Raw genomic sequence first — 17,800 nt, 5'->3', positions numbered from 1 at the left:
ATAGTGCTTCTCCATATCCTCCTTACACGCAAAACAAAGGATAATTCTTACAACGGAATGTCTAAGAGTAATTTCAGTGTCGTAGTGATGAATCGGTGAATGAACGTAAGGTAAGAGGAACCACCCCGCTCCATGTCTATATATTTCTTTGTAATACGGGAAGGTTACTCGCCCTCTTCAGCTGCATTCTGGCCCAGCCCTCGAGACGCAAAAAGTGAGGAAAAGCCCAAAAAAAGGAGGAATAGAAGGAAATTAAGAAAAAGAAGACGACGACGAGAAAAAAAAAAAGATGGAGAAGAAGAACAGGGCGGTCTACCTCACACCACAAGGACGCGATGAAAAACACAAAAGGAAAAAGAAGAAATAGAAGGAAATTAAGAAAAAGAACACGACGAACAAAAAGCAAAAGAAATAGAAGGAAATGAAGAAAAAGAACACGACGACGATGAAGAAAAAGGATGAAAAAAAAGGAACAGGGCCACAAAGAAGCGATGAAAAGCACAAAAGAAAAAGAAGAAATAGAAAGATATGAAGAAGAAGAAATAGAAGGAAAAGAAGAAAAAGAAGACGATGACGACGAGGAAAAGATGAAGAGGAACAGGGCAGTCCACCTCCCACCACAACAAACAGGAAAAAACCAGCCGAGTCGCAGCACACGAGAATTTTTTGCCATCCTCCAGCTACTCGAGAGCTCGCCGGTACCAGGTGTCGACGAAGAAGCTTCCAAGCCCCGTATTCTATTCTACAACTATTTTCAAAGCCCACAAAGGATATTAGCCGGGTTCTTATGAGTGAAGAAGCCTTGACAAACAATCTATATTACTAGACCCATAAACTAACCATGGATATACCCTCAACAACCTCAACGAAAGCCTTATCAAATGTGGGTTGATGTGCACTGTAAGGTCCGAATGCCAAGACGCTTTCGGCCCTCCAGCAACTATTTTCAAAGGCCACAAAGAGAGTTAGTCGGGTTCTCAGGAGTGCTTTTCACATCCATGGTGCTGAAGTCTTGTCAAACTATTACTAGGCTCGTAAAACTAACCATGGACCTACTAACACAACCCTACGAAAGCTTACTAAGGTCCGTATAGGAGCAGCGAGTAGCGGGCTTTTTTTTTTTTTATTATTGTTTCCTTTTTTGTGCCCTTGAGCTGTATCCTTTGTTGTAAAAAAAAAAAAATAAAAAAAAACTCAAGCGCTTTCGGCTCTCCAGCAACTATTTCCAAAGGCCACAATGGAGGTGAGTCGGGTTCTCAGGAGTGCTTTATGACATCCATGGTGCAGAAGCCTTGTCAAACTATCGCTAGGCTCATAAAACTACCCATGGACCTACAAACACAACTCTACGAAAGCTTTCTAAGGCCTATCAGAAACTTTCGGCTCACAACCAACATTTCCCAAGGCCACAAAGAAAGCCAGTCGGGTTCTCAGGAGTGCTTTATGACATCCATGGTGCAGAAGCCTTGTCAAACTATCGCTAGGCTCATAAAACTACCCATGGACCTACAAACACAACTCTACGAAAGCTTTCTAAGGCCTATCAGAAACTTTCGGCTCACAACCAACATTTCCCAAGGCCACAAAGAAAGCCAGTCGGGTTCTCAGGAGTGCTTTATGACATCCATGGTGCAGAAGCCTTGTCAAACTATCGCTAGGCTCATAAAACTACCCATGGACCTACTAACACAACTCTACGAAAGCTTTCTACGGCCCATCAGAAACTTTCGGCTCACAACCAACATTTCCCAAGGCCACAAAGAAAGCCAGTCAGGTTCTCAGGAGTGCTTTATGACATCCATGGTGCAGAAGCCTTGTCAAACTATCACCAGGCTCATAAAACTACCCATGGACCTACTAACACAGCCTCAACTGATTAACTATTGGTACCTCAGTTCGTCTGTTTGAAGAGCCTCTCACAGAAGTCGCTGGGATTTCACGGACTGTTTTGTGATGGTAGTGAAAGTTTAACCCGACCTCTACCCATGGAAATACTAACACAATCTCACCTGACTAACTATTGGTACCTCAGTTCGTCTGTTTGAAAAGCCTCTCAGAGAAGTCGTTGGGATTTCATGGACTGTTTTGTGATGGTAGTGAAAGTTTAACCCGACCTCTACCCATGGAAATACTAACCCAACCTCACCTGACTAACTATTGATACCTTAGTAAGTAAGCCTCTCAGAGAAGTCGTTGGGTTTTCATGGACTGTTTTGTGATGGTAGTGAAAGTTTAACCAGACCTCCGCACCTTGCACTGGAAAAGACCCCATGAAAACCAAGCCTCTCACAGAAGTTGCTGGGCTTTTCATGGACTGTTTTGTGATGGTAGTGAAAGTTTAACCAGACCTCCGCACCTTGCACTGGAAAAGACCCCATGAAAACCAAGCCTCTCACAGAAGTTGCTAAGCTTTTCATAGACTGTTCTGTGATGCCGGCGATAGTTTAACCCGACCTCTGCGCCTTGCACTGGAAAAGACCCCATGACAACCTTATTAATCTTCTCTGCGGCCTTGAAAAATAGTCGTAATGGGAGTTCGATGCGTGTAAGAATATGGGGTAGCGTCTGTCATGGGTTGTCGCACCGAGAGGCCGCCGTGCTGGGGCCTCCAAAGCCTTAGCCGGTGGTCTCCAGAATAGGCACACTAGCGACTCACAAACTCGTTCTCTCCGCCAAGCCTGAGAATTGCGCAAGACGTTAATTTAAGGTTTAGTCCCCCCCTGAAGGAATGCCAAGATGATGATGATGATGATGATGATGACGACGCAGAAGAAGGATAGTATAAAGAACAAGAGAAAGAAGAAGAGTGATAAGGTAAAGAATGATCAGAAGAAGAAGAGGAGGGATAAAGCGAAGAAGAACAAGAAAAAGAAGAAAAAGAAGAAAAAAGTGGGAAGTAAAAGAAGAAAAAGAAGGGTAAGAGGAATAATAATAACAATAATAATAATAATAATAATAATAATAATAATAATAAGAAGAAGAAGAAGAAGAAGAAAAAGACGAGGAGGAGGAAGAATGAAAATCAGAAGGATAAAACGAAAAAACAAAAAAAAAACAAGTAGAAGAAAAGAAGAAAGAGAGGAGGAGGAGGAGGAGGAGGAGGAGGAGGGGAGGAGGAAGACAAGAAAAAAAAGGAGAATGTGGAATGTCAACAAAAAATAAAAGTACCAATTCTTGACAACACGCGCAAGCAAAGAGTTGAATAAAAGCTTGACACTCGGCCTTTGAGATCAGTCTTGGGCCAAACATAACCAAGGGCCCTCTTCTCAAGTGGTTCGGGGCTCACACACCCACATGGCAAGGCTTTCGTAGAGGTTGTTGTGGGTAGTTCCATATGTAGTTCCATGAGCCTAGTGATAGCTTGACAAGGCTGGGAACACTGACCTAACACAAACATTTAATCTCTTCTCTTCTCTTTCTTATTTCTCTTCATTTATTTCACCTTTCCATTCTTTCTCTTCTTTTCCATTCCTTCTTACCCTCCCTCCCTTGCTTCCTCCCTCTCACCTCTCCTCCCCAGTTACCCATTTCCTCTCGCCTCGAACTCCTTCCCATTCCTCCCTCTCTAAACGTAAGGCTTCCGTAGAGGTTGTGGGTAATTCCATAGATAGTTTTATGAGCCCAGTGATAGTTTGACAAGGCTTCTGCACCGTGAACGTGAAGAAAAACTCATGAGAATCCGACTTATCTCCTGTCTGGCCTTTGAATATAGTGTTTGTGAAAGCTGAAAGCGTCTCAGAATACGGACCCAGATCTCTTTCCCCTCTCTCCGGCTCCAGCACAAGCCCGCGCCCTTGTGTCGATCCCAAGGGCAAAGGGCACCCCCCGAAGAGGCCTCAGAGGTGACCCCGTGACTAAGCAGAAGAAGAGAAGAAAAAAGAAAATAAGGAGGAAAAATAAAGAAAAAAGAAAAGAAAGAAAACAATAAAAAAGCAAGAAAAAAAGACAAAGAAAAATAAGAAGAAAAAGAAAAAAATAAGAAAAAAATAAAGAAAGAAAACAGAAAATAAGAAAAGAAAATATAAAAAGCGAAAAAAAGAAAAAGACAAGGAAAAAGAAAAATAAGAAAGAAAAGAAAAAAAAAAAAGTTCCGCCCACTCACATCTCGACAGTCTTGGCAGCCTTACACACACACACACACACACACACACACACACACACACACGCTCTTTTTATCGGGGGGGAGGGGGGGGGGGGAGCCTCATCACGTCCTCTGGCTACGATTTTTTAATTTTTTTTAATTTCCCGTGTTCAGTGCGCAGCGAGTCGTCTTGTAGTACGCGACACGGGGAATCGAACCCAGCGCTCTCTTTTTGCCGAGGGGGATCTGAACCTAATTGCTTTTTGTTTTTGTTGTTAGATTTCCTTGTAGTGTCATGGTACGGTGATCTGTCAATACGCTATCTATCTATCTGTCTATTTGTCTGTCTGTCTGTCTTTTTCCGATGATTCCCATATAAACCACTATCTTTCTATCTATTTATATGTTTGTTAGTTTGTCTTCCTCTGTCTGTCTCTATCTATCTACTTATTTGTTAGTCATATTGCCTATTCAGTCTGTCTGTCTGTTTGTGTCTGTCTGTCTGTCTGTCTATCTATTTCTTTGTTTGTCATGTTGCCTAGTAATCTCTCTCTCTCTCTCTCTCTCTCTCTCTCTCTCTCTCTCTCTCTCTCTCTCTCTCAGGGCCTAAGGGTGACCTCCATGACCCGTCCCGGTACACGTGCCCGCCGGAGTGAGGTCAACTTCTCCCCCAGGATGCGGCCACACCTTGCCGAGCCACACCAGGTTGGCTGCCAGGACAACCACACCCCGCCCCTTAATCTTCTTGGCACCCCACCCGCTCTCGATTCCACCCCCCCTTACCTTCCACCATCACCCCTTAACCTGTCCCTCTCATACCCCCCAAAACCCCACCCGCTCTGAATTCCACCCCCCTTGCATTCCACCATCACCCCTTAACCTGTCCCTCTCATACCCCCCAAACCCCATCCACTCTGAATTCCACCCCCCCTTAACCTTCCACCATCACCCCTTAACCTGTCCCTCTCATACCCCCCAAAACCCCACCTGCTCTCGATTCCACCCCCCCCTTAACCTGTCCCTCTCATACCCCCCAAACCCCCACCCGCTCTGAATTCCCTCCCCCTCTTACCATCCCCACAACACCCCTTAACCTGTTCCCTAGATACCCCTTAGCACTCCCCCCCCTTCAATGTCCCCCTCGTACCCTTAGGCTCTCCCCCACCCCGTCCCGATCCCACCCGCCCCCCATAACCTGTCCCCCTGATGCTCTTCGAACCTCCTAACCCACTCCCTTCCATTCCCCCCCCTTTCCCTTCTGACAAGTCCTCCTTCGATTCCACGCATCCCATCTTCACACCCAAGACAATACCCCCTTCGATCCCACTCATAAACTCTTCACTTATTTCCCTTGATCCCTTATGACAACTCTTTGATTCTAACCACTACCTCTTAACCTACCCCCCCCCCCTCCTTACTCAACCCTCAAGACAGCCATGGATTGAGCTTTGAGTGCGTCGCCCGATGTCCAAGGGATTCCATAAGCTTCACATTAGATTCTTAAGCACTGCACTTCCACCTCCCATTAGATTCTTGAGGATTAACACGCACCATTAGAGTCTTAGCCATCACGCTCCCACGCTCCGCTACATTCCCTCTAGCATTACTCTTCCACCTCCACATTGAAGGTAAGTACAGTTTTAGCAAGGAGATTTCAATGCAACTTTAAATACTAATCTAATTCTAGCACGGGAATTTCAATGCAGCTTCAAGTACTGATCCAAGCGACTCGAATGAAAACGAATAGATGATATTTGGCCTATGAAACAAATGAAGCAGAAAAAACATGACTAATGAGTAGCGGGTTTTGCGGGATTGCGAGTAGCGGGATTTTTATTATTATTGTTTCCTTTTTTTGTGCCCTTGAGCTGTCTCCTTTGTTGTAAATGAAAAGTAATAATAATAATAATAATATAGCCACAAATGTAAAAACAAGGCCTCCAGGACACGTACGCCTGACCTCGGACTCTAAAGCATGTGAAGTAGGCCCACTGACGTCACCCAATAGTTTAACGTGATTCGAGAATAGTAAAAAGGGATGAAAACAGTATCTCGGAGCACTGGCACGCCTGACCCTGATGAGAGAAGCATGCGACGTCAAGGCAATGATGTTACTGAGGCCAAACATCCCTCCTGAACTACTGAGTGAGGAAGGGAAGGTTTAAAACGTATATATGTATCTGTGGTCTTAGATTACAGATGATGACAAGTAATGATGTGAAGACGAACTAAAAACTACCGATAAAGAAAATATAAAGGAAGAAAAAGAAAGGGTAAAGAAGAGGTAAAAGAGGGAGAAAAAGAAAGTAAAGAGGAGGAAAGGCAAGCTCAAAGACTTATGTGAACACGGTCCTAAATTAAGTCACTGAAAATGTTGGAAATTTCAATGCAACATGAAGTACCAATCCATCACGCCTCTGCCAATGCTAGAAATTTCAATGCAACATGACGTACCAATCCATCACACCTTTGCCAATGCTAGAAATTTCAATGCGACATGACGTAACAATCCATCACACCTTTGCCAATGCTAGAAATTTCAATGCGACATGACGTAACAATCCATCACACCTTTGCCAATGCTAGAAATTTCAATGCGACATGACGTAACAATCCATCACACCTTTGCCAATGCTAGAAATTTCAATGCGACATGACGTAACAATCCATCACACCTCTGCCAATGCTAGAAATTTCAATGCAACATGACGTAACAATCCATCACGCCTCTGCCAATGCTAGAAATTTCAATGCAACATGACGTAACAATCCATCACACCTTTGCCAATACTAGAAATTTCAATGCAACATGAAGTACCAATCCATCACACCTTTGCCAATACTAGAAATTTCAATGCAACATGAAGTACCAATCCATCACACCTCTGCCAATGCTAGAAATTTCAATGTGACATGACGTAACAATCCATCACACCTTTGCCAATGCTAGAAATTTCAATGCAACATGAAGTACCAATCCATCACACCTCTGCCAATGCTAGAAATTTCAATGTGACATGACGTAACAATCCATCACACCTTTGCCAATGCTAGAAATTTCAATGTGACATAACGTAACAATCCATCACACCTCTGCCAATGCTAGAAATTTCAATGCAACATGAAGTACCAATCCATCACACCTTTGCCAATGCTAGAAATTTCAATGCAACATGACGTAACAATCCATCACACCTTTGCCAATGCTAGAAATTTCAATGCAACATGAAGTACCAATCCATCACACCTCTGCCAATACTAGAAATTTCAATGCGACATGACGTAACAATCCATCACACCTTTGCCAATACTAGAAATTTCAATGCAACATGAAGTACCAATCCATCACACCTCTGCCAATACTAGAAATTTCAATGCAACATGACGTAACAATCCATCACACCTTTGCCAATACTAGAAATTTCAATGCAACATGAAGTACCAATCCATCACACCTTTGCCAATACTAGAAATTTCAATGCAACATGAAGTACCAATCCATCACACCTTTGCCAATACTAGAAATTTCAATGCAACATGAAGTACCAATCCATCACACCTCTGCCAATACTAGAAATTTCAATGCGACACTAAGTACCAATCCATCATACCTTTGCCAATGCTAGAAATTTCAATGCGACATGAAGTACCAATCCATCACACCTCTGCCAATGCTAGAAATTTCAATGCAACATGAAGTACCAATCCATCACACCTCTGCCAATACTAGAAATTTCAATGCGACACTAAGTACCAATCCATCACACCTTTGCCAATGCTAGAAATTTCAATGCGACATAACGTAACAATCCATCACACCTCTGCCAATACTAGAGATTTCAATGCGACATGAAGTACCAATCCATCACACCTTTGCCAATGCTAGAGATTTCAATGCAACATAACGTAACAATCCATCACACCTCTGCCAATACTAGAAATTTCAATGCGACATAACGTAACAATCCATCACACCTTTGCCAATGCTAGAGATTTCAATGCAACATAACGTAACAATCCATCACACCTCTGCCAATACTAGAAATTTCAATGCGACATAACGTAACAATCCATCACACCTCTGCCAATACTAGAAATTTCAATGCGACATAACGTAACAATCCATCACACCTCTGCCAATGCTAGAAATTTCAATGCGACATAACGTAACAATCCATCACACCTCTGCCAATGCTAGAAATTTCAATGCGACATAACGTACCAATCCATCACACCTCTGCCAATGCTAGAAATTTCAATGCGACATAACGTAACAATCCATCACACCTCTGCCAATGCTAGAAATTTCAATGCAACATGAAGTACCAATCCATCACACCTCTGCCAATGCTAGAAATTTCAATGCGACATAACGTAACAATCCATCACACCTCTGCCAATGCTAGAAATTTCAATGCAACATGAAGTACCAATCCATCACACCTTTGCCAATGCTAGAAATTTCAATGCAACATGAAGTACCAATCCATCACACCTCTGCCAATGCTAGAAATTTCAATGCGACACGAGGTAGCAATCCAAGCGACTCGAAGACGAACTGACAATACTTCGCCTTTGAAACAAGTGGAGCAGAGAGAGAATCATGACCAAGGAATAGCAAAACAACCGAACGAGACAGACAGACAAGCGAGTGAACTATGAACTATGAATACCAGCGACGTCAGTGAACGATAAACCACATTAACCACCACAAGATCAACACCACTTGTCCATACACCAAAAATAAATAAATAAATACATAAATAAATAAATAAGTAAAAGAAATGAATAAAATAAATAAAAAAAGAGGCCTAAGGAAATGAACCGGCAACCAAAGTCCCCCTAGACAACCAAACGGTAAACTTTAAAAACGACAGGAACAGAACCCGTTTGAGTCGTTCACACAACCCATTGCATTCCTTAGGTCTATCCCATCAGCTGTTTCTACCACCGTGGGTCTCTTTTCTCTCTCTCTCTCTCTCTCTCTCTCTCTCTCTCTCTCTCTCTCTCTCTCTCTCTCTCTCTTCAATACACTCCATTCCTTCAACCTTCCTTTTTTTCTTCCTCCCTTTCCTCTTCCTCTTCATCTATGTTCTCCTACTTCCTTACCCCCCCTCTCTCTCTCTCTCTCTCTCTCTCTCTCTCTCTCTCTCTCTCTCTCTCTCTCTCTCTCTCTTCCAAAAACAAAAAGGAGTCGGGTTCTCGTGAGTGCTTTTTTTCACGTTCACGGTCCGGAAGCCTTGTCAAACTCTCACTAGACTCATAAAACTACCCATGGAAATATTAACACAACCGCTAACAAAGCCTTATTATCGCATTCTCTATTCCCGCTATCACTAGGCTCATCAAATTACCAATGGAAATACCAACACAACCCATACCAAAGCCCTATTTCCACATTCATGGTGCAGAAACCTTGTCAAACCATTACTTTCACAAGGCTCATAAAACTACCCCTGGAAATACCAACACAACCTCTATCAATACCTTACCAAATGTTTGAGAATAGGAGCCTCAGAATCATAGGAACACAAGTCTCAAGATGATATAGATGATTGTAAGGTGAAGAAGTATTGCCAAACTATCACTAGGCTCATAAAACTACCCATGGAAATACCAACACAGCCTCCATCAATGCCTTACCAAATGTGGGTATGTCTGCTCCGAAATGTTTGAGAATAAGAGCCTTAGAATCAGAGGAACAAGTCTCAAGATGATATAGGTGATTGCAAGGTTAAGAAGTATTGCCAAACTATCACTAGGCTCATAAAACTACCCATGGAAATACCAACACAACCTCCATCAATGCCTTACCAAATGTGGGTGTGTATCCCCCGAAATGTTTGAGAATAGGGGCGGTATATAAAAACACACATTCCTATCCATTTCTTAGACGTAGGGGAAGGCGGTGAGCAACCCTGTGATGAAACTAACCCAGTGGCGCCCCGGGGTAAAGGAAGACGTTTTTTGTGTGAATGTAGAAGAGATGGCGGTGGAGGAAGACGAGGAGGAGGAGTTGGGTAATAGCAGTGCAGGTGGACGTGACCGAAGATATGAGAGGTGGAGGGGATGGTGGATGTAGTGATGGTGGTGGTGGTAGTGGAGGTAGCAGTGGTGGTGGTTGTGGTGGAGGTGAGGCAAGACTTCTATGGGTAAGAACGAACAAACTAATCAACTAAAGAAAAAAAAAAGAAGAAACAAACTACGACATATTTTCTCGTAGTGGTGCTGTGATTTGCCTCCCTGACTACAAATCTGCTGGCCCAGGTTCGAGTCCCGGTATAGGCAGTCAACATGTGGCCGACCCAGCTGTTCATCCTTGTTTCGGGGGTACCTGGGGAAGGGCTAATGGTCTATCCCACCACAGGCTCAAAGGGTATGTATCTAAGGGTATATTCTCATCTCTGCCTTTGCTGTACCCTTGTGACATTATTACGCAACGCTTGTAAGACGGAGAAACGACGCAACTTCTTAAGAATGAAAAAAAGAATACTTGTTTTTTCTATACCAGCGGCTTCGGGACAAGACTGTGTACGGGCAACTCATTTTCTCTAATGGTCTGCTTCGCTGCCGCCACCTCGCAGATGCCTCAGGACCAGTATTTTTGACCAACACGATGATGATGACAAAAACTGATGATGAGGAGGAAGAGGAGCAGGAGGAAGAGGAAGAGGAGGAATAGTAATAACAGAAGGAGGAGGTAAGGGAGGGCTCACAGAGACACACACCGCGAAACAAACAAGACAAATATACACGAAGCAAGCAAAGCAACATCGAATTTTTGTGCCACTAACATGATCCAACATTAACTAACACTAAAAGGCAAGAGCTAACAAACTAATACACTAACAGAACTAACAGACAGGAGGAGACCCTTAAGCTATCAGTCAAATGCTACAAAACTAACAAAGAATAGGAGATCCTTAAGCTATCAGTCACGTGCTACAGACCTAACAAAGAATAGGAGACCCTTAAGCTATCAGTCAAACGCTACAGACCTAACAAAGAATAGGAGACCCTTAAGCTATCAGTCACGTGCTCGCCCACCTGCCCACCCACCCGTCTGCCGCTCCGCCCTGCCATAGTAACAAAGCAGACGTTATGGGAGACGCCGCTCGGTTGCCCGGAAGCCGAAGTAGTGAGACCTGTTCTTCGTTTTGGCTCTGCGTGTTACGTTTTTCTTGATCTCACGCTGTTGTTGTTGTTACTGTTTGTGTTTTCTGTTGACTTTGCTCTTTGTTATCCTTCCTTCTGGTTTCTTTCTCTCTTTTAGCGTTTTATTAATATCGAGACGGGTTAAGGTAAGAGACAGCATTCAAAACCACACACAGACCGAGGTTTAAGTTCCACCGAAGCACACTGAGTTTTCAACCATCGCGGAGTGTCTGAGGGTTACCCACATGCTGCCCACATCTTCAATCAACCCTAACTTCAGCGCCTTCGGTCAAGAGAAGAGCCGGGGGGTAGCATGGGCCAGGCAAGTCATACAACACGGCAGCCACTATAAAAAAAATTCGCCCGCGCCACTACAGAGCTGGGCCGTCGAAGAGGCTCCCCAAGACAACCTACCGGTATTATAGGCAGCACCACACACACACACACACACACACACACACAGAACCAGTCAGTCAGATAAACAGCAAGAGAGAGGAGGAGGAGGAGGAGGAGGAGGAGGAGGAGGAGGAGGAGGATACTTGAAGACAAACCAACATCTTCCTCCACCTCCCCTTCAAACACTCCCCCTTCCCCACCCCCTTCGCCCCCCATCCCCCTAAAACAACATCCTACAGCTACACCCCCTCACCCCCAAGTCAAACCAGCCCCCCCCCTTCCCCACCCCCTCACCTCCCCAACTCTACCACACCCAAACCTTAAGTTGCGTCACCTTGAGACGGTTCTTCCCCGACGAGAGTAACCTTCCCATAACCTCCTTTAGGGCGTAGCTTAAACTAAATACATAAATAAATGGTTCGTTTGTATATATGTACAAAAAAGAAGATAAATTGGTGAGGTCTGTTTAGTCTTCTAGTTGTGTTTTTTTTTTTGGGGGGGGGGAAGGAAAATAAGGAAAATTGGAAAGGGTAAGAAAGTGGAAATAGGGAAAAGGGATGAAACAGGGAAGCGGAAACGAGAATGAAAAGGGAAGGAAGGAAATGTGGAAAAGATAATAGGTAAAAAGAAAAAGGGCAAGAAAAGGAAGAAAAAGGGAAAAAAGAAAATAATGGAAATTGGAAAGGGTACGAAAGTGGGAATAGGGGAAGGGAATAAAAGAGGAAAGAGGAAAAGAGAATGAAAAGGGAAGGAAGGAAATATGGGAAGAAAAATAAGGGAAAAGGTTAGGAAAAGGAAAAAAAGAGGAAAAGAGAATGAAAGGGGATGAGAGGGGGAAAAGAAAATGAAAGGAAGAAGAGGAAAAGAATGAATGAGGAAGAGAGAAAAAGGGCAAGAAAAGGAAGGAAAAGGGAAAAGAGAATGGAAGAAAGGAAGAGAGGAAAAGGCAATGAAAGGGGTAGAAAGGGAGGAAAGGAGAATGCATGGGGAAGAAATGGGGGCTTGGGGAAAAGAGGAAGAAAGTGGGGAGAGGGAAAATGGGTAAGAAAAGAGGGAGAGGAGAAGTGAGAAAAGGGAGGAGTAAAGAAAAAAAGGAAAAAGAAAAAGAAAAAGAAAGGAAGAATGGGAAGAGGGAATGGAAAGGAAGAGGAAAAACAGAATAAAAGATGGAAAAAGAGAAAGAAAGGGATGAATAAAAAGGAAAGAAGGGAGAAGATAAGGGAGATAAGTATTTTGAAGGGAGAAGAGGGGAATGAAGGGGAAATTCCGTAGTAGTAGTAGTAGTAGTAGTAGTAGTAATAGTAGTAGTAGTGGTAGTAGTAGTAGTAGTAGCATCAACAAACATAGCAATGGGCCAAAGCAAGTTGCGAGTATCTTCAATTTCACTCTTGTTTTGCGACTTCAAACATCATTAATAAGGAGACGAGTTTGACAGGTACGGAGACAGGTGTGGGTGGGAGGGGGGGAAGGGAGGAGGAGGAAGGGAGGAAGAGGGAGACAGAGGGGAAAAAAGGAGGAAGAGGAGGAGTGGGAAGTGTATCGGGAGAGGAAGGTAGAGAGAGAGAGAGAGAGGGAAGAAGGAAAAGGAGGAGTAAGAGGAAGGAAGGGTGGGGGAGGAAGAGGAGAAGGGAGAAGAAAGGGAGAGGGAAGGATGAAGAAAAGGGAGGGGGTCTACGGGGGAAGGGAAGAAGGGAGAAAGGGAAGGAGGAACGGAGAAGGAGATGGAAGAAAGGGAGAGAGAGAGAGGAAGAAGAGAATGAAGATGAGGGAAAAAAAATAAAGAGAGAGAAGGGAGATCAGTCGGGTTCTGATGAGTGTTTCTTTACGTTCAGGGTACAGAAGGGTTACACCACCACCACCAGGGTCATAAAACTACCCCTGGAAATGCCCATAAAGGAGATCAGTCGAGTTCTAATGAGTGTTTCTTTAGGTTCAGGGTACAGAAGAAGGGTCCCACTACCAGCAGGGTCATAAAACTACCCCTGGAAAAGCACATAAAGGAGATCAGTCGAGTTCTAATCAGTGTTTCTTTACGTTCAGGGTACAGAAGAAGGGTCACACCACCACCACCAGGGTCATAAAACTACCCCTGGAAATGCCCATAAAGGAGATCAGTCGGGCTCTAATGAGTGTCTCCTTGGGTTCACAGTACAGAGGAAGGATCAAACTACCACCAGGGTCATAAAACTACCCCTGGAAATGCCCATAAAGGAGATCAGTCGGGCTCTAATGAGTGTTTCCTTGGGTTCACAGTACAGAGGAAGGATCAAACTACCACCAGGGTCATAAAACTACCCCTGGAAATGCCCAACACAACACCCACGAAAGCCTTGTCAATTATGCGTGCGCTTGAGCGAGGACATGTTGAAGACTACGAGGCCTTAATATACTTACCTGTGGTCACCTGCGGCTCATTCAAACGCCCACTCACACCTTACACCCAGAAATCTTACCTGGAATGAAAGAAAAAATGTTACGTTAGTTTTTGTAGAGAGTAAGAGTAATAATGGTATCCCCTCTTCCTCCTCCTCCTCCTCCTCCTCTTCTTCTTCTTTTTCTTTTTTTTCTTCTTCTTCTTCTTCTTTCTCCTCCTCTTCTTTTTTGTGTTTCCTTTGTGGTTGAATTTATTTATATTATTCGATGAGAGAGAGAGAGAGAGAGAGAGAGAGAGAGAGAGAGAGAGAGAGAGAGAGAGAGAGAGAGAGAGAGAAAAGGAAGTGGGGAGTTGGCGGAAGGCGACGTGAGGTGAGACGAAAAAAAAAAAAAAAGTATTGTAGGGGTCGAAAAATCAGTGCTACAAGTTTGGTTAAGGCGGAAGAGAGATACCTTTATTCTCTCTCTCTCTCTCTCTCTCTCTCTCTCTCTCTCTAATTCCGGTCTTCTGAAACGCGAGTCTAAATGTCAAAGGGAACCAGCTGACTCCCCTTCCCCCCTCCCCTCCCCTCTTATCTCCCCTTTCTTCTCTTCCTCTTCTTCCTCTTCCCTTCATCCTTCCTTTGCTCTTCTTCCTCTTCGCTTCCATTTGTTCCTCTGTTCCTATTTCTTTAACTATTCTTTCTCTTCCTCCTCCTCTTTCCTTTCTTCTTTCTCTCCCCTTCATCCTTTCCTTGCGCCTCTCCCTCTTCTCTTCCTCTTCCCTTCATCCTTCCTTTGCTCCTCTTCCTCTTCGCTTCAGTTTGTTCCTCTGTTCCTATTTCTTAAACTATTCTTTCTCTTCCTCCTCCTCCTCTTTCCTTTCTTCTTCCTCTCCCTTTCATCCTTTCCTCTTCCCTTCTTTCTCCTCGTTCACTTCGTCCTTTCTTCTGTTCCTCTTTCTCTTCCAATCCCTTTCCTTTTCTTTCTTACTCTTCTTCCTGTCTTTTGCTTTTCCTCTTCCTCTTTCTACTCTCTTCTTCCTCCTCTTGTTTTGTCCTCCTCCCTTCTCTGTTCTTCCTCCTCCTCCTCCAGCTGTTCATACCCTATACATACCATTCACTACCCCTCAACAACAACAACAACAACAACAACAACAGCCAGACAGGTACATTAGGAGAAACATCACCTGACAGACAGACTAATTAGCGTCAGGTGAAGCGAAACGAAGACAACTGAATGTACCATAGTCTTTTTTTTTCTTCTTTTTTCTTCATTCGTGTTTTCTTCTTTGTCAATATTTTCTCTATTTTTCTTATGCTCTTTGTTTTCCGTTTTCTTTTTTGGGGTGTGTTGAGGGGAGACTTTTTTTGTTTTGTTTCGGTGTGTGTGTGTGTGTGTGTGTGTGTGTGTGTGTGTGTGTGTGTGTGTGTGTGTGTGTATGACCTTACTCGTCTACTTCCCTTGCCAAGTAACCTCGCCCTCCTCCTCCTCCTTCTCCTCCTCCTCCTCCTTCTTCTTTCTCCTCCTCCTCCTCCTCCTCCTCCTCCTCCTTTTTTCTTCCTTCTCCACTTCCTTTTCTTTCTTCCTTATTTCTTAACTTCACTTATTTTTCTCTCCTCCTCCTCCTCCTCCTCCTCCTCCTCCTCCTCCTCCTCATCCTTCCTTCTTCTTTAACTGGACAATACAATGCAATGTGTGTATGTGTGTGTGTGGATGTGTGTGTGTGTGTGTGTGTGTGTGTGTGTGTGTGTGTGTGTGTGTGTGTGTGTGTGTGTGTATGTGTGTGTGTGTGTGTGTGTGTGTGTGTGTGTGTGTGTGTGTGTGATGGCGCAAGTCTCTATACACACAAAAAAAAGTTGTTTCCCGGGGCTCGAACCCTGAACCAATGGCGCAAAGAACAAACATTGATGGCTCAGTGTTACATCACGGAAGAGGAGGAGGAGGAGGAGGAGGAAGGAGACAGAATAGGAAGATAATTGACGGATGCTGAAAGGAGGAGGAGGAGGAGGAGGAGGAGGTGGGAGGGAGGGAGGAAGGAGGAGGAGGAGGAGGAGGAGGAGGAGGAGGAGGAGGAGGAGGAGGGAGGGAGGGAGGGAAGGAAGGAAGGAAGGAAGGAGAGAACGAAACAGAAAGGAAGGAAGAAAATAAGAAAGAAAAAGAGGAAGGAAGAAAAGAAGAAAGGAAGGAAGGAGGGAAGAATTGGGAAAGAAGAAAAGAAGAAAGGAAGGAAGGAGGGAAGGAAGAACGAACGGACGAAAAGAAGGAAGGAAGGAAAGAACGAAACACAAAGGAAGGAAGAAGGGAAGGAAGACAATAAGAAAGAAAAAAAGGAAGAATTGGGAAGGAAGAAAAGAAAACACAGGAAAAAGAAGAAAGAGAGAAAGAAGAAAGAAAGGAAGAAAGGAACTAAAAAACAGATCATGAAAAAAAAAATTAGCCAAACTTGTTCTTACGAAGGATAAAGTTTAAAGGTCACGTGATCAGACCAACTACCAACACACCTGCCCGCTACCTGTGACCTCCTCTTCCTCCTCTTGCGTCCTCCTGCTAGTGAAGAGGAGGAGGAGAAGGACAAGGAAGGAAGACAGGCACCATAACAAACCAGGAAGAAGAAAAAAAGGAGGAGGAGGAGGAGGAGGAGGAGGAGGAGGAGGAGGAGGAGGAGGAGGAGGAGGAGGAGGAAGGAAGAGAGAGAGAGAGAGAGAGAGAGAGAGAGAGAGAGAGATTCCTTCATTCTTGAAATGTGTCAAGGTCACTGTGCTTGTGTGTGTGTATGTGTGTGTGTGTGTGTGTGTGTTTGATATAGACAGACATGATAGAGAAAGTCAAACACACACACACACACACACACACACACACACTCTCCACTGATTTCCCCCGCTTTCCTCTTTTCTCGCTTTTTCCTTCCTTCGGTCAGTTCTCTCTCTCTCTCTCTCTCTCTCTCTCTCTCTCTCTCTCTCTCTCTCTCTCTCTCTCTCTCTTCTTCCTCTCCATTCATTTCCTTCTCTTTGGTTCTTCTTCTTTTCCTCGTCAAATTATTTCATATTCTTTTCTATAATTTTATCCATCATACTACTACTACTACTACTACTACTACTATCCATTCTTATCTATCTTCTTATTCATCAAAATCTTCACCATACACTTTCAGACACCCATTCTCCTCCCTTCCCTTCCCCTCTCTTCTCCTCCCTTTCATCAACTCTCCATTCATCTGTCAATCTTTCCACGCCTCCTTGTCCCATCCTCCTCCTCCTCCTCCTCTTCTTTTTCTTCCTTCTCCTTCTTCTTATTTGTCTTCCTTTTTTTTTGGGTTTTCTTTCTCCGTCTCCTTTTTTCTGCTTTTCATGGTTCTGTTTTCCTCCTCCTCCTCCTCCTCCTCCTCTTGCAATTTTCCTTCTACTTCTTGTTCCGAATCTTCCTCTTCCCCTCTTCTTGAAATACTTGTATCATTTTCTCTTCTTCCTCCTCCTCCTCCTCTTCATATCCCTCTTCCTCCTCCTCCTCCTTCGAAACCTATATCCTTTTCTCTTTCTCCTCTACTTCTTCCTTCTCCTCCTGTTCCTTTCCCCTCTTTTGAAATCTATATAATTTTCTCTTCCTCCTCCTCCTCCTCCTCCTTCTCCTATAGTTCATGTACTAGTAACCTTCTCTCTTTTTCCCCTACTTCTTCCTTCTCCTCCTCTTCCTCTTCCCCTCTTTTGAAATCTATATAATTTTCTCTCTCTTCTTCCTCCTCCTCCTCCTTCTTTCCCGATAGCTGGTACTCGTAACCTTGAGAGCATCTTAAAACACATCTATTATTTATCGTGC

General features: G+C 44.0%; 2 long non-coding RNA genes across 15 annotated transcripts; one reads left to right on the top strand and one right to left on the bottom strand.

The window, feature by feature from the left end:
• Positions 1 to 1,314: 1,314 nt before the first annotated feature.
• Positions 1,315 to 2,491, top strand: LOC127003150 (uncharacterized). The gene is made up of 2 exons (XR_007756986.1): positions 1,315 to 1,600; positions 1,775 to 2,491. It is a non-coding gene; the product is annotated as an uncharacterized LOC127003150 (long non-coding RNA).
• Positions 2,492 to 5,352: 2,861 nt separating this feature from the next.
• Positions 5,353 to 11,772, bottom strand: LOC127002921 (uncharacterized). Of its 14 annotated transcripts, XR_007756727.1 has the most exons (6): positions 8,577 to 11,772; positions 8,161 to 8,524; positions 7,901 to 7,952; positions 7,693 to 7,796; positions 7,017 to 7,068; positions 5,353 to 6,496 (listed from the first exon to the last, which is right to left on the bottom strand). It is a non-coding gene; the product is annotated as an uncharacterized LOC127002921 (long non-coding RNA). The 14 variants fall into 14 exon arrangements; XR_007756721.1 differs by lacking the exons at positions 7,017 to 7,068; positions 7,901 to 7,952 and adding an exon at positions 7,173 to 7,224 and having other exon boundaries at positions 8,161 to 11,771; XR_007756724.1 differs by lacking the exons at positions 7,017 to 7,068; positions 7,901 to 7,952 and adding an exon at positions 7,173 to 7,224 and having other exon boundaries at positions 8,213 to 11,771.
• Positions 11,773 to 17,800: the final 6,028 nt, after the last annotated feature.

Source organism: Eriocheir sinensis, chromosome 24 (assembly GCF_024679095.1).
Source record: "Eriocheir sinensis breed Jianghai 21 chromosome 24, ASM2467909v1, whole genome shotgun sequence".
Taxonomy (NCBI): Eukaryota; Metazoa; Arthropoda; class Malacostraca; order Decapoda; family Varunidae; genus Eriocheir; species Eriocheir sinensis.
The sequence above is the reverse complement of the archived record's forward strand: the minus strand, read 5'-3'. Positions and strand labels throughout refer to the sequence as shown.